The 16,838-nt window shown below is 33.1% G+C and overlaps 1 protein-coding gene across 2 annotated transcripts in view; it reads left to right on the plus strand.

Annotated features, from left to right (window-relative positions):
- The window catches only part of LOC129004853 (orexin receptor type 2-like), a 281,963-nt gene that overhangs the window by 231,453 nt on the left and 33,672 nt on the right, over nucleotides 1-16,838 (plus strand). For both annotated transcript variants that reach the window (XM_054433528.1, XM_054433527.1), the window contains one exon: nucleotides 8,858-8,913. The gene's annotated coding sequence lies outside the window, so the exon portion shown is untranslated. The remainder of the gene's footprint in view (nucleotides 1-8,857; nucleotides 8,914-16,838) is intronic.

Genomic DNA, 16,838 nt, shown 5'->3' on the forward strand with positions numbered 1-16,838 from the left:
ATTGAAAATTAATTTTATTCGAACAAATTGTTAGATGTTAGTCTCTACAAATCCCAAAGTCTCTACAAATATTGAAGTGGCAATAAGTTAGTCAGTCTTACTGTATTACCATTCTTGGTATAGTAGCTATATGGTATATTTTGTAAAATTTAAGCCCAGTCTATCTAGTAGTTTTTACTATATTGAATAACACACATATATACAGATACCATGAGATTGTTATATAATAGTATAAATTATCAAATTAACAAAGGAAATATGTAAAGTCCATCTATTTCCACATTTATCGTACTTACAATACGATAAATGCAACCAAAAACATTATGTTAGTATTCTTAGTTTTAGACATATTGTGATATGTTGCAAAAAAAACCTAGATTCTAATTTGTCTATTTTACCATACCCTAAAATCCATTAAAATATGTAATTTAAATACTTTGATTCATTGATACAGAGCAGCAATACTCTCATTGGATGTTTATAGCCTAGCACGAGTGCCGGACCCAGGCGGCGGGTGAGTGCGGCGTTGCCAGTTCGAACGTCGCGGCCTTGTATTAGAGGTGGCTGTGATCCTATTGATAAAACCATGTTCAAGTGACGAGGCTTTCACTAGCAAAATAGTATGAACAAGGCAACAAAATAATATATATTTATAATAGTGTTTTCAGATAGCCAAGACAATAATAACACCATTATTGTTGTGTATAACGATATGATTAGTTTCAAATTGAAGTAGTTTTTATTGCACTATTATTCATGGTAAATCTCCACTAGAAAGGTTAACCTTTTTCCTAAACAGTTTTTTTTACACAAAACATCTTTCTCATCTTACATGAGTATTATTAAATAGATTTAATAAAAATATTATAATAACTTTAATACTAATATTTAATTTAATGAATTTTTATCATACTACTTTGTTTAATTTTTGTAAAATAATTAATTCTTAATACATATTCAAAAACATTTCATGAATAAGATGTTAGTTCAAAATCTTTTAGTATTTATTACTCTATTGCAAAACATTGAAATCATGAAATTTTTACACGCACGACGTATAATTTTAGCGAATTTACATTTTCATTTCAATATAAAGTGCATTAATACGCAATAGAAATCTGACGACTCTTTAGAGCTGGAATATGCTTCCGAGCGTTATATTCCGAGGCGAGTATCTGCTTCAATATTTAGCTGGTTATTATTAATGTAGTTCCTTTCATGCCACAAATCGGATCTTGAATTCGCAATCCAGTCGTGCGAGTCGTACAAATAGAAACGTTTGCGTTCGCTAATCAAATAGATAAGTGTATTTCTGTCATATTACAATGTGGACGAGATTACAAAATATATGTTTATTCAAAAGTTAATACATTATTATTAGTACAGGTAAAACTCACCTAAGAAAACATAAAAATTAGTCCATTCATGAAACTTACAGGAAACGTAGTAATTACTATTAGGTTTTGAAATCTGAAGAGTCCCTAGTGATTGTGGGGGTGGAAGTACCATTTTATGGGGGTTAAAGTTTATGGGGGTAGTGATTTTGAGAAAATTTTTATTTTTGGGATCCAAGCAAGTGAGGTGTCGTTTTCTATGTTTCTTAGGATGCAGAATCGAAAAAGAACATAATAAAAGCAATACAACCAATAGTTTATTAGAAAAAGACTAATATTTTAATGAAAAACTAAATATGACAAATTAATTAAGGTAAAATAATCCAGTTAATACAAATTATTACATAATTTCTTTTTGTAAAAAAATACAACCGACTTCAAACGCTCTAAAAAGAATGAAATAATTTCAATAAAGTAAACTTTTGTATTAGGCAAGCTCACGTATTTTAAGTCGGCGCGGCTCTATGATGATTTTTGATACAAAATTGAAAGAGGGTGTCCATATTGCAGGTGACTATCTATAACTAAAGGTGTTAATCTGCATATGTTTTTCATAGTTATGCGTTAAGTGTTATTTTATTACCGTAATCAGAGATCGGCATTATAGTGGTATTAACGAGTATTTTTAAAAAGATTATAACGCATTTAAATGTTTCTAACTTTGAAAAGTAACGTTTTAATACTAAACTATAGTTCGGCCGCTTAGAAAACAACCTGCGCGCTAATGCTAAACCAATGCTGGAGGTGGTCGCTTTCTAAGCGGCCGAACTATAGCTTCTTTTCCCTATCATAATATCAAACTAAATTATTTTCCTATTCATATAGAACATTTGTGTGTGTTATTTTCATAATGCATTTATTCTGAAGTAAACATAAAATACAAGAAAATATTTCCTTTAATATAAAACAAAACAGTTCAGTATGTTTTTTTATATATTTATGTTATCCAGCTACAATTTATTGATTTTCAAAATACACACACAATATTTAATTTCAATCATATTTGCAGTTTGAGCCGCGCCGACTTGAAATACGTGAGCTTGCCTAATACAAAAGTTTACTTTATTGAAATTATTTCATTCTTTTTAGAGCGTTTGAAGTCGGTTGTATTTTTTTACAAAAAGAAATTATTTCATGATTTTTAGTGACTGTATAATTTTTTATATATCAATCACTTGAGGTTTTTTGATAAGCAAAACTGTTTGAAACAATCAAAAGTTCCACAGAACAATAATTATTTTAAAACTGCTTGAGTCACCTGTTGAGGTTACATAATCATTGGTTATGAAAATAAAATTTTTTAGATATTCCTTAAGAAAGAAAGAGTTGTCCATTACATTAGGCCTGATGAAAAACTAATTGTCTTTTCTAGATACATTGAAATGTCAGACATCATCGTTTCCTGCAATCGGTGTACTTCTACATTATAAAAAGAAATACAGTAACGTCTCAAGCCTTTTGGAACAATATGAAAGTTATTCCTCAGCTACCAGCACTAAACAATCTCTCAAAAGTGGAAAATTGGTCGTTAACACGTATAGTACCTTTGGAAAATATTATATGAAAGATTGGTTCAGCTAAAAGTGGTGTAAGTCATGTAGGGGGTTTTGTTTGATCAAGATATAGCCTAGTCGAAATTGCAAATCATCTTCCCCTAGGACTTTCCGAAGCAGGCATAATAGTACTGATATGATAATAGTAACTGGGTAGAGAATATTAATAAACATTCCACATCTGCAAATGCATGTTTAGTAATTAAAATATTTAACACTTTTAAGACAATTGACGATTATGCACTGTCACACTTCTTAGGTCGTGTAAGGAATAATTGCATTTAATTTATATTTAGACCTGTTTTACGAATGCTTTGGTTTTCACAATACACCTTTATTTGTCGATATCATACAGCTATTCACTGAAACATATAGGTATGTTTTTGTAAGTCAGAATATTCAATACTAACAACAGAATTACTGTATACACAAATCAGGTCAAACGTTAAAATACATTTTCTATAGTAACTGTTCTATTTCTAATCCAAGAATATTAAACACACATCTTGTTTCAACAAACTCTATTTCAAAACTAAACCAATGTTTACAAAAACATGTTTACAAAAATCATCTGTCAACAAAAGATATTTAAACACAAATAAATCATATGACTAGAAGAACAGGCTTAATACAACAGTAACCAAAACAAAATGCATTTTTCTCAATGTAATTAATTTAGGCTCCATGGCAAGAAATAGTTTATTGATCAATATGAAGCAACTGTTTCATGAAGAATTGTCTGTAGCTTCATTTAAATGGTTTCAACTAACAGCTGTAGGAATGTTATTATTATTTATTGCCTTCTCTGCACAAATGTAAACAATCTGCACAAATGTAAACAATCTGCACAAATGTAAACAAAATAAATGTTGAATATTTAAGGTTTTCAGAATTTTTCACCGAAACTAATATTATACTTAAACATAATATATAAGGTACCAAATAGAAACTCTCCTGGTTATTTTGGTGGTGGAACCACACTGATCGGTAAAAGGATCACAGAGAAATTGGTGAACATACATAGAAAAAAAAAAACATCGCCACAGACAAATTGAGAACCTCCTCCTTTTGTTGGTAGTGGGGAAGTCGGTTAAAAACTGACCATGAGTCTGTGTCACATGTTAAAGTTGTGAGGAAAATTAACCAAGAAACTGGTAGATTCGCCTCTTTAACCACCACGTGTCATATTGTTCATCAACTACTGATGCATCACCACCATCCATGGAATGGTGAGGGCGGTGAGGGTCTCTAACTCGTTCTTCTCCATCGTCGTCTTGACTTGACACTGACAGCTAAGTGAGTAATGGGTAGCAGAAAAATATTTCCGTTCTGGCGGTGATCCTGTGATTTAGGGTGCAGATAATATATGAGACCAAGAATGTAAAACCGCTCGGATCCCAATTTTTAAGGACCTTGGTCGCCCGTAATGACGTCATCAATATGGCGCTCGTAAGAGGATGCTGGGTCGCTATGAATCAATAAATGCCTGAACCGATTTTAATGAAATTTGGCATACAAGTGCTTGAATACGATATCTAATCCCAGTTTGTCAATGGTCGAGTTTGATTAGGCTATTTCAAAATGGCGGCCGTTAATCACTAAAATGATTAAAAATTGTTAAAATGTTAAGTGTTTTGTTTTATCAACTCTCTCCAGAAATCTGCAGCAATCTTTCATTTTCCTTGCAATGACAGGTTGTGATGCCGTTTCTGCATTTCATGGAATAGGCAAAATAACCCCACCGCAGCAAACCTGCAGATTAAGTGAGTTTCCATTTGCCTGACTTGATTTTCAATTAAACCTATGTTAATAACCTTAAGTTTAATTAGTGTTAACTAGGTTTGCTGCTACGGGGAGGGTAATAAAGTGTTTTTTTTTAATTAAAATATGAATAGGTTGAAAAAATAAATTGTCCAAGTTTTATCAAAATATAACAATAAACTAGCAAAATATCCAATCATGGTATTCAAAATGGCTTAGAGAGAAATTCGAAAATTATACGTTTAGAGGGGCAAACATGAGAAAACCCAATTTTTACCCCATAAATCCCCCAGAAAACCCTGTTCTCATGGTTCGATCATGCTGGTTCGCAAACTCGTTCGAGTAAACGTAGGTTTACACGTTTTTACCCAATTTCGTCAACATTGGGTTTTTTTGCTTGAGTTATCGTGCTAACGTTCTTTAAAAAGTATACGTCTACAGTCATTAACGCTGTTAAAGTTTGATGTTATGTCATATAGAAAAGTACAAAAAATCTTTAGATTGATTCTAACGAGTTTGCAATCCAGCATGATCAGACCATGGGAATCGGGTTTTTGGGGGGATTTAGGGGGTCAAAATTGGGGTTTGTCAAGATTAACCCTCTACACATAAGATTTTCCAATTTCTCTCTAAACAATTTTGGATACTATAATGATTTTGAATACCTTACAAACCAATAATTTTGTTTATTGAAGTGTTTTTGTACGAATATTGGTTACCTACCCAGAAAATTCAAAAATTTCTAAATTTATCATTCTCATTTTATTCTTATGGAGAATAAGTAAACTGTTGTAGTTTGCTCGTTTGAGGATATATTTTGATAAAATTTGGCAAATTTATTTATTTTGACCTTGGCTATTAATATTTTAATAAAAAAACACACTTTATTATCCTCTCCGTAGCAGCAAACCTAGGCACTAATTAAACTCAATTAAAATATATTTAATTGAAAATCAAACCAGGCAAATGGAAACTCACTTAATCTGCAGGTTTGCTGCAGTGGGGGTATTTTGCCTATTCCAGGAAATACAGAGACAGCATCACGACCTGATTGCAAGGAAAAAGAAAGATTGCTGCAGATTTCTGGAGAGATTTGATAAAACAAAACACTAAAAATTTTTAATATTTTTAGTGATTAACGGCCGCCATTTTGAAATGACCTAATCAAACTCGACCATTGACAAACTGGGATTATATATTGTATTCAAGCACTTGTAAGCCAAATTTCATTAAAATCAGTTTAGGCGTTTTGGTATTACGGTATAAACAATTCATAGCGACCCAGCACCCTCTTTCGAGCGCCATATTGATCATTACGGGCGACCAAGGTCCTTAAAAATTGGGGTCCGAGCGGTTTTACATTCTTGGTTTCATATATTATCTTCACCCGAAATCGCAGGATCACCGCCAAAACGGAAATATTTTTCTGCTACCCATTACTCACTTAGCTGTCAGTGTCAAGTCAAGACGACAATGGAGAAGAACGAGTTAGAGACCCTCACCATTCCATGGATGGTGAAGATGCATCAGTAGCTGATGAACAATATGACACGTGGTGATTAAAGAGGCGAAACTACAGTTTCTTGGTTATTTTCCTCGCAACTTTAACATGTGACACAGACTCATGGTCAGTTTTGTAATGATTGATAATAACTGGATTATTTTACCTTAATTAATTTGTCATATTTAGTTTTTCTTAAAAAAAAAATAGCAATATAACTGTTGGTTGTATTGCTTTTATTGTGTTTTTTTTCGATTCTGCATCCTAAGAAACATAGAAAACGACACCTCACTTGCTTGGATCCCATAAATAAAAATTTTCTCAAAATCACTACCCCCATAAACAATCCCCCATAAAATGGTACTTCCACCCCCACAATCACTAGGGACTCTTCAGATTTCAAAACCTAATGGTAATTACTACGTTTCCTGCAAGTTTCATGAATGGACTAATTTTTATGTTTTTTACTGGTTTTAGTATAATTTTACCTGTACTATATATAAATGTGTACTTTTCTCTCACCATTAGTTAGATTTACATTATGGAAATAAAAAATAAATATATATAAATATTGGTACATTATAAAGCTGCTTGTCCATTAGCTTTACTTTACATGTCGTAAATTGATCTATACAATTATTATAAATCATATTTTATGATATGTATGTTGATATGTTTTATAATATGTATTTAGGGTAATTGGAAGAAATCATAGGAGAGAATTTATGAGATTTATTTAGATAAACTTATCATAGGTTATTTTGATGAATTATTTTTTGTACGATTCTTAATACTACTATGTAATGCATACATGCACAACAAAATATGTTAAATATTTTATTGACAACTCAACAAAAATGTTCCCACAAAACTCTATTGAAGCTGTTGATTGATAGGTTGCCATTTGCAAACAGTCCAATTAGCATAGCTTTCTTACCACTTCGATGCAAACTTATTTTTAGTCCTTTAATCTAACACCTTAAATTATAGAAATAATTACACACATCCAAGAACCGCTGTTAATGCAAATAAATTGTAGTTAGTATTTTCGTTTTTATATAAGTTATAGGTAGTTGGTCTTATAGTATTTTTAGTTTGTGGATGTTAACACAAATTATGTTAGTTCCGAATTTTTAACAGTTTATGGATAAATTTGAGTGAAAGTTTTTTTATTAATTAAGATAAACTGTTTTACGTACCTCCGGCAAATAGTTCAACATTTATTACAGCTTTCTCAGAAGCTTGATGTGCATTTTTTGCACATTTCGGCGTGAATATAATATATTCAAAGCTTGCAGTTCGTTAACACACAATTGAAACATACATATCACGAACAAAAAATGGCACGTATAACTTTAAATATTTAATGATAATCTGCATCTAAGACCGGTGTGGTGCGGGGTGGATAGCAGACACATATTTTTTATTTATTCTTAAACTTAGATAAAAAAGATATGTCTCTACGTATTAGATAAATGATTTATTACGTGACATAAAAAAATCTACTTTGTGTGTAATTGTTTACCAAATTTTACTTTTCTATCATCTCTCTAATTCATTGCAGTCAGCAAATGTTTGCAATTGAACAACCAGAGTTTGCTGTCAAATTAAGTTTAATTTCTACTCCTACATTAAAGACCAACAACCCAAAGTCGCGTCATTGGCAATATGGAACGTGCTGAGAGAACAGTAAACATTGCCTCAGTCCTGACCTCATTGTTCTGTTTTATTTTATCGAGGCTATAAACTTTCTAGAAAACAATCCTGACGTATAAAACTAGTTTGAAATTAAAAAAAGTACCTACTTTTTGTGCTCAGAATGCTTTAAAATATTTTTTCACATTTTTTATCCTTGTAGCCTACATTTACGAATGGTATGCATTTATGCTCCTAATAAAAAAGATAATTTCCAGCTTTTCATGCAATTCAAAACCGAATAAGCGAATAGCAATTCGATAGTTAATGATAGTACCTCATGTGAACTGAATGTAGACGAATTTTAGCAAGTACAGTATCTTGAAACGAGGCATTTTTTTGTAACATTATGTGTGTATGTGATATTTATATGTAAACACGGTGTTTATTAAATACTAATAATAACTTGTCGATGTCTTTCATTAAAATAAAACAAGTTTTAAAACAAGTTTGTAAGAAGGTATTGTTTGAGTTATAATTTGTGTAAAAACATTTTATTCATTAGAACCCATTCGTATTAAAACCATGCAATGTTTTACTTTGACTCTGTAGTTAAAACGAATTAAATCGTATGTGATTTAAATCCTTTTATTAAACATTAAATATGACATTGGTGACAGATTAAATTACGGTATTTATTCAAAACACTAACATCCTTTGAGATAGATTATCATCTATTTTTGGAACAGTATGAAAGGAAATAAGCATGTTTCATACAGAACTCGTTATAATTAAAGGTTTGGTTACACGTTTGATTAACATTTAATAGAAAACCCTATTTTTGTAGGTCCCCTATTTGTTGTTTGTGACTCACTCTACGAACAATCATTCGAGTCACTCATAGTGTTGGATTTTTAAGATAATTATTTACAGTTAATTTATAATGGTTCAATCTCGATAATAAATTATAAGAATATAGTAGACAGAAATTAACTTTTATATATTATTTACAGATACCTGGCTACAAATCCGCTACTTATCGCTGTAAACACGAAGATCAATAATACAGGTAAGCATAGAACTATGCAAATTTATAAAAACTAGTATATACAAACATATTATTACACAGACCTTTTTTACAAAAATATGAGTTTGTAATTGAAATGATTTTACAATATTCAAGAAACTACAAAATGTAAAATATAAACTTATAATTGAAACAATGATAAAGGTATCATTAAAAAAAAAAATTTTACCTGAATTTAAGAAATAAAAGTTCGTTATAGAACATTTTTAATGTTATATAACGAACTTTTATTTGTATAGACAATATAGAAAATGTTGTAATAAGAATTGTATTAAAACAGAATATTTTAGGTCTGATAAAACGAAAGTTCTTCTGTCTAAATAAAGACAAATGCTTTTAGACTTCATCCATTCACGTTTTCTGTAATGATATTAAATTATCTCACTCAGTCTTACTTTCAAATATAACGAATATCAAAAATGCAAAAATATTGGGTTATAACTTTGACATTTCACCGTTAACACCTAAGCTATCACTATAGGTTTTACAGTCTGAGTGCCTACAAATTTATCAATATTGTAATAGTTTTGCTGTCTTATAGAACAAACTTACTTAATTGTTACAATAACGATATCATGAACATTGATTCCCATGTTTTTTGTGACTTACAAACATTTTTGACATTTTCCCATTCATCATTCGTATATTATTTTTATATTATGCTATTTACTCTTGATTATATTGTGCACGAATAATAATGAAGTTTCCTTTACTACTTGAAGTCAGTTAAATAATTAACTTTATTTTATGCCACTAAAAGACATTTTGTGCTCAGTTAGTAATAAACAAAAATTTGAACATTGAAATTAATTACTGATGAAAGCTGTAAACTTGTTCGTAGAACTGAATGCAATTGAGGAATACTTTTCAAATTATGCTTGGGAAATTAAATATGTATTCATAAAATATATATCTTACACGTAAATATAAATGAAATATTTTTATAAAGACAATATTTTACTATATTTTTTATTATATAACTATAAATAATTTTAGACAAGGAACAATTTCATACATAATAATGGAAGAGATTTGTTATAATATTTACACATTTCATTTAGAAAATTATCATAATGTTTGCCTTTTAAACCTTTTATTCAACATTTTCTTTTTTAATTTTGAGTGTAACACAAAGCTGTCTTTGAAATTGCTGGAAATAAGCTAGATGTATCATTGAATGTTATTGAATTTTGCAAGGAATTTTTTTAGACTCATAAAAGCACCAAAAGGATGGACAAAAGCACACGTGGATGTCAATACTGTTCCAAATGTGACTTTTCCCTGAATGATTAAGTCACACCACGTAACCCTGCATTCCTTTGACATCTCATCATTCGGTACAAGATGACCTATGTGTGCTGTGTAGCTACTTACAGTACTTTAAAGATAATTTTCACTTGTCAACTAACCTAAATCATCCTACAGACCTCTGCAAAAACCTTTTGACAGAAATGTTTGCTTCAGTACAAGTTAAAAGTCTCCCTACCATGTTACAAACAAATATAGGAAATTTTAGATAAAATACAAAATGAATTACACTTATTTGTTTGCAGAATCCACAAATACGATAAAGCATACTTTATTTCACATTATTGTTTTCATCAAAATAGATGTGTGAGAGTGTTTATGGGAACTAAAGTCAGTAAAAAACAAAGTGCAAACAACATTGGATTAACTTCATTTAAAATTTTCTAAGGTTCAAATAAAACCCAGAATTGAGTTACTTCGTTCACAATAAATAATACGTAAAGTTTTCGATTATACTGTGTTATACGGTATGTATATTGAAAACAAAATAAATTTTTAACAAATATTTTAGGAAAATTTAGTTTTACACGCAAGAAGTTAAAAAACCTAGCACAATTAACTACATATATATGGGAATCGATCGCAAAATTGCATATGCAAAAATAAAGTATCATTCCGGTTGGATATGGACAGGTGGTTTGGAAATAATCATTATGGGACAATAGGATTTTAATAATTTATTTTGTATTGAGTGAAGGTTTTTTTCGTAGGGAAAATTTTTGAGGGTTTAGCCAAAAGTATATTTTACCTTATGTATTATGATAAGAAGGCTTTGACTTGTGTTTTCTACATTAAGAGTGATGTAGTTACCCAACCTAAAAACAATCAACTTTATAATCGCGAAAGGAAAATACATGTTTTTATTTCTACTTAAAGTAGTAAATAGTATGTAGATGAGGATGAATGATGTAAAATATATAGTAGAAAGGGTTAGACATTTTTTTAAACCCTTATTGTTTGTAATGAAATTGTTTGCAATCCTGAAACACTCAGAACACTTTTAGAAAATTATATGGTTTGCAGTGAGTTTATTTTAAATTGCGAATTGATTGTGGTTGTTAAATCCATCTTTTGTATTTGTTTAAAAACAAAAACACAAAATGTGATAACTGACAATGTAACACAGACTGCAAAGTATTTACTAATTTAGTATGTAGTAAGAAATTTGACATTTAAAGAACGAAGAATGAAAAATATGGTGTTTCATAAACATGAAGATACAAATATAGAAACAGCCTGTTAGCTGGTCAACGAACCTGACCTTTTATATTTTATGGCACAGGCTCTGACTGTTAGCAATGCGTGTTAACCTGGGTGTTAAAAACTGATGTTAACCTATAAGTTTGCGACTAGTTTTTTTTCGATATTTGTGAGGATGTAATTATAAAAGAATTACTTTACATCAAATGTTTTGTAAGCATTTCAGAGTTTGAAGATTTCTGATTGTCTAAATCATATATCCTCATTTGTATTGTAACGAAACTTTTGTTTTAATTTAATTTCTTCCTGAGATTCTTGATTATAGCTTCATTACAATTAATTTTGAAAAATAGGTTTTATGATTGGAAATAATATACTTCAAATTCTTCACCATCATTCTTTAATTTAAATTGCTTTTGGTTACCAACAATTATGTGCCCTAAAAGCAAACAAATTTAATAGCTTTAAAATATAGTCAAAGTTTAAACATTGTTCTTTTAACAGACCTACTAGATGAACTAAATGTTTTAATAAAATTGATTTACATATCAGTTTTCCTGGGCTAAATCTTACTAAAATATATTAACAACTTTAACTTTTCTTAACATCACTGTACAACACATTCTTACTTAAAGAGAGATCTAACATGCAAACCCAGTCTTTTATAGTGGTCTGACTGCTTATCCTGATTGGTGGAATTGGACCAATCAGATTAGCTCTTAGTTCATCTTTACACGATTCATGAAACAGCTCTAACATGTCTTAGTTTACTTCCTGCATATTTCTTTTCTTGTTTCAAACATGTTAGGAACATCTTTCGACATAATTATTAATCAAAAAAGCACAATTTGTTTGTTTTCATACTGAAAATTAAGAATTTTTTTTTACAAGTTAAAATTGGTACAGTATCAGATGCTTTTAAACGGTAACTATTCCAAAACGGGTAGCCTAAATTAAACTTCATGACATGGAAGAAATGCCGTTATATGTGTAACGCAAACTGACATTTTTTAAGTCCTTAAAAACGGCCAGTTATATGTTCAATAAATATAGCCTTTAAATACTACCTATGTAATGAACCATTTGAATCACATTTTCTTTTCAACGAATATCATGTATATTCATAATGGACACCACTAAAGATTTATAGAATGATTTTTGGATTGAATCAAATAGAGTTTAAGTTTAATTATATCTAAATATTTAACAATTTCATAGTTAAAAGATGTCCAATTATATTAATCCCCACCTTGAAAATACAATGAGCCCTGTTAAAAACTACTTAAACAAAATATTTTAATCTTATCTGATTCACCAGTTCAATCATTAACATCAATGTGGCCAGACTTATCAAGTTTATCTATCAGGTTTATTTTGTTTCGTTGCTTTTTTTTAAGCTTAGACGAAATGAAGTTATTTTAGTATTAATTTTCTAAAATCATAGTAAAAAAAAGGAAAAAGGAAAATGTAATAAAACTGAATATTACTCGTAAACACGTTTTGAACTGAAACGTGACAGGTGGTAAAAGTGAGAGTTTAGTCCAAATTCCTGTCTAACTTCTGACAAATCCTTTCTTAAACTTGACACACCTTTTATTTCTGCTCCCTCAAATATTTAAGTCGTTAATGCTTGTAAATATTCAAAGCTCGATTCGTTTAAAAGTTGACACTTAAATATAAAATCACCACCGCTAAATATTTACTAAGAGGTACATATTAATATTTTGGTGTTTATATGGTTCTAACTATTACTGATTATAATTTCCTTGAATTTTCGAACATACAGTACATTTCAGTTCTAATTTAGTAAAAAAACTTTTGATATCCATCTTGAATTGTATTTTTCTTCTCAATAGTTTGGTATGAAACGTCCAGATGGTAAAATAAATTTAAATCCATTCAAGTAAAAATTTAAAACATATTAACAGTATATACTGTAAACTGTTGTTCAAATTTTAACAATAAGTAAGTTCGTCGAACAATTAATTCTTCTACGCCCTATAATTGCCCTATAAGTCAAACATTAAAGTACACGCTCCAAGTTACTAAAATAGTTACTTTTACTATACTTAGAAACTTTCATAAATTTCTATCTTGTTATGCAAACTGTAGTTCCTTATATTTGCCACTAATGGCTCTGCCACAAGCAGTAGTTGATGTTTCGTTTCTTAACACTTGTTTAACACCCAAAGGCAATCTGACACTTGTAACGGGTCAAATGTGTAGGGGGTAAAATAACGGCTAAACCACGAAACTTAAACAGCTGAATGTAAGCTGTTGTTGTGCCCTAGTCGCGACGCTAAACTGACATCGCACCTAACCTCCAATTCCAAGACAGCAGACGACGTTGGTGTCAGTTTGGTTGTTTGGTTGTTCGACTGCGTCTGAGGGCGGGCTACGGGAGAGAATAAGAGCAGCTGATCCACCTTGTGAGCGAGGCAGCTATAAAGCCTGTTAAAGCTGCCATGCGCCTGCCTTCGCTGCCAGTTTTTTTTTCGGTTTCTGTAACTCATTGACCAATCAGGAAACGTTTTAACTTTCGTCTCGATTCTGAGACGAAGGTGAGGGAAGAAGAAGAATTGTGGAGGAGAATTGTCATTCGTAATCCCGGCTTTTCGTAAGTTCGTTTCGCTTTTGGTTGGTTCTCGAAAATTCGTGCAAGTTAAAGTTCGTATCGCAAGCTCTGAAAGCTTAAGTTCGTATGTATTGTTTCGTAGTGAATATTTTGATACCATTTCGTCATCGGGTAAGTTTTGTAACTAACTTACAGATTATTGTATATTACTTGACCAGTTTTCGTGTACGAAACTTGGTTGAACTTGAAGGCTAGGCCTGATTCGCAGACCTAGTCATACGCCTTAACCAACAATTTGAGTAAAGTACTGCAGTTGGTGAAATATATTTTCAATTACGTTTCATAATCCGTCTTGGGACTTTCTTTTTTAATTCTTAAAACCCTTTTTTTAAAGTTCCCCGAACGTACCAAAGTCTGTTCCAGCAGACAGGTTTCTGCTGGACAAGTTCTGTCGAAGTTGGTCTAAGTTGAACACGTGAGGAAGTTAAAGTTTTAGTTTTTCGTTTTTGGCTCAAGGAGCAGTTTCACCTTTTTAGTTTCGTTCTTTTGTTCGTTCCTCACCTGGACCACTTAGGCTAACTTGTTTTCTTATAATTTAGTAAATTTGGACTCTGTGGGAGTTAGACTAGGTTAGAGCTATTCTTGTTCTAACCTTGTTTGTTTCAGGTTGACAACTTAACTCCGTAGGTAAGCGGAGTGACTACTTAGCTTACTTGTTGATTCGTTAAGTTAGCTAGTAGTGTGTCATTTAGATATTTGCCCACAGAGTCAAGTCAAAATTATTTATTTCCCCACAAGCCCTAGGCTAGAGTGGTGATTTCGAGTAGGGTGTTTAGTAACCCGCAAAGTTCGTCTCGAGCTCTGACAACCAGGGCTATCAAACTTAGGCTATCCGAATCACTATCGACCCCTGGGAAACTCCCCGCGACCAGACTAGGGCGAATCCTGGGATCCTCGTTTTGTTACCGGTGGCGTAATTTTCCACTTGTCGTCCGCTAGGAAAATTACGTCACATAAATGGCGCCCGAACCAGTTGGACCAGTGATTGGATAGTCTGATAGTACTTGGTGAGCTCAAGCTAAGATCGCGGTAACAGCTGACGTCGAGTTGTAAGATTTTAGCCTACGTTAACCGCTCTAGCCTATCAAGTGTTTGCCTAGGCCTACTGTTATTTTTTATTCTACGTTACCGTTCTAGCCTAGCATTTCTAGTGTAGTAGGTAGCTTAGGCCTACATATTTTCTGGTTTCGTCGTTGTAGCCTATTGCTAGCCTAAGCCTATTGGTGTTTAGCGTTAAATATTTTAGCCTATTTGTGTGATAGCCTATTTATTTTAGGTAAAACGTTTACTTTATAGTAGCCTATTGCATTTTAGCCTTTTTATTATTGGATTTTGGAGCAGTTTGGACTTGGTCCTATTTTAACAAATTTTCTGGGTTTTGAGTACCTAGTTGGGACTTAGGCTATAAAAAAAAAAAAAAAAAAAAAAAAAAAAATTTTTTTTTTTAAGTTGTCTTGTTTGGACTTATTTAGTGCTGTTTAACGTTAGGCCTGAATTTAAATAGGCCTATTGTGGATTTTCATAATTGTTAATCAATTTCAGCCTTTTAAACTATTTTTGCAATTTGTTTGTCTTGTTGTGCACTAATACTTTGCAGCTATGCCTAACTCACTCCCTGAAATTTTGACAACGACGCCAGGAGTTCTAACCATGGCTGGGGCCGTGGTGACTACGTCATCGGTTATCCCTACCTGCTCGTGTGCATCAACAGTTACTACTACGTCAACGGTGTACACACGACCGGTGACCTCGACCGGCTATACTGCTCCGCTCTACCCAACGGATGATCCACGTGTCGGCTGGATACATGAGCTGTCAAAGCAACAGTTGATGGTGGAGATGGCGCGACACCAATTGCCATCACATGGTACACTGGCAGAAATGCGCAAACGTCTCTGCACGTACTGGCGAAGCAACGCTGGTGCACCGTCTTCTCCAACCTCCCAGGAGGAGGTGTTTACGACTGGCCAGGTGTTAGATAACCAGGCCCGGAGTTCGATGCAGGAGCCTACTCCACGCCCATCGCCTTTCGACTACCGAACGGGGTCAATGCCTCAGCCTACTGCGTGGAGACCACCCGGTACCTATGGACTCGTAGGCCTACCCCCTGCTACGTTCCAGCGTCAGAGCCCACCTGCTGCGGTCACCTCGGCATCACATGAACCCTCACTCGCAGGACTGGAGAACTTGACTGACGCTCGACATGCCTTCGACTTCGCTCCGAGGTCTTCGCTCCCGGAAAATTCTGATGCCGATTCGGTACGTCACACTTTGGACCGCATGCGGCAGATGCTCGGCCTATCGCCCAATGCTGACATGCGCAGCCTAGAGCACACGTTAGCCGAGGTGTTGAACCTCGAACAGCGGGGCTCACGGCGTGAGGAGGACTACGCCGAGCTTCCAGTCCACGGGATCGACCCGCTAACCTCCCGATACACAGTCCCGTCTCGGCCAAGGGTTGGATATGGAGGTGTCCGGTCTTCGTATGTCCTACGGAGTGATGACCGACCTGATGACGTTGCTAAAACGTCGTCCGCCCTCTGTGACAAGGTCCGGAAGTGGAACTTGCGCTTCGACGGCAGACGAGATGCGGTTTCGTTTCTGGAGCGTCTAGAGGAGCTGCGCGAGGCCTACTCTCTGTCGCCAGAGGACGTTTTGAAGGCTTTGCCTTCGCTTCTACATGGCCAAGCTCTCCTCTGGTACAGGAACAACAAAATGATGTGGCGTTCCTTCCTCGACTTTAGGCGGGCATTCGAGGTCCAGT

The sequence above is a fragment of the Macrosteles quadrilineatus genome, unplaced genomic scaffold (assembly GCF_028750875.1).
Source record: "Macrosteles quadrilineatus isolate MER2022 unplaced genomic scaffold, UCM_ALF_1.0 Scaffold_12__1_contigs__length_5162894, whole genome shotgun sequence".
Lineage (NCBI taxonomy): Eukaryota > Metazoa > Arthropoda > Insecta > Hemiptera > Cicadellidae > Macrosteles > Macrosteles quadrilineatus.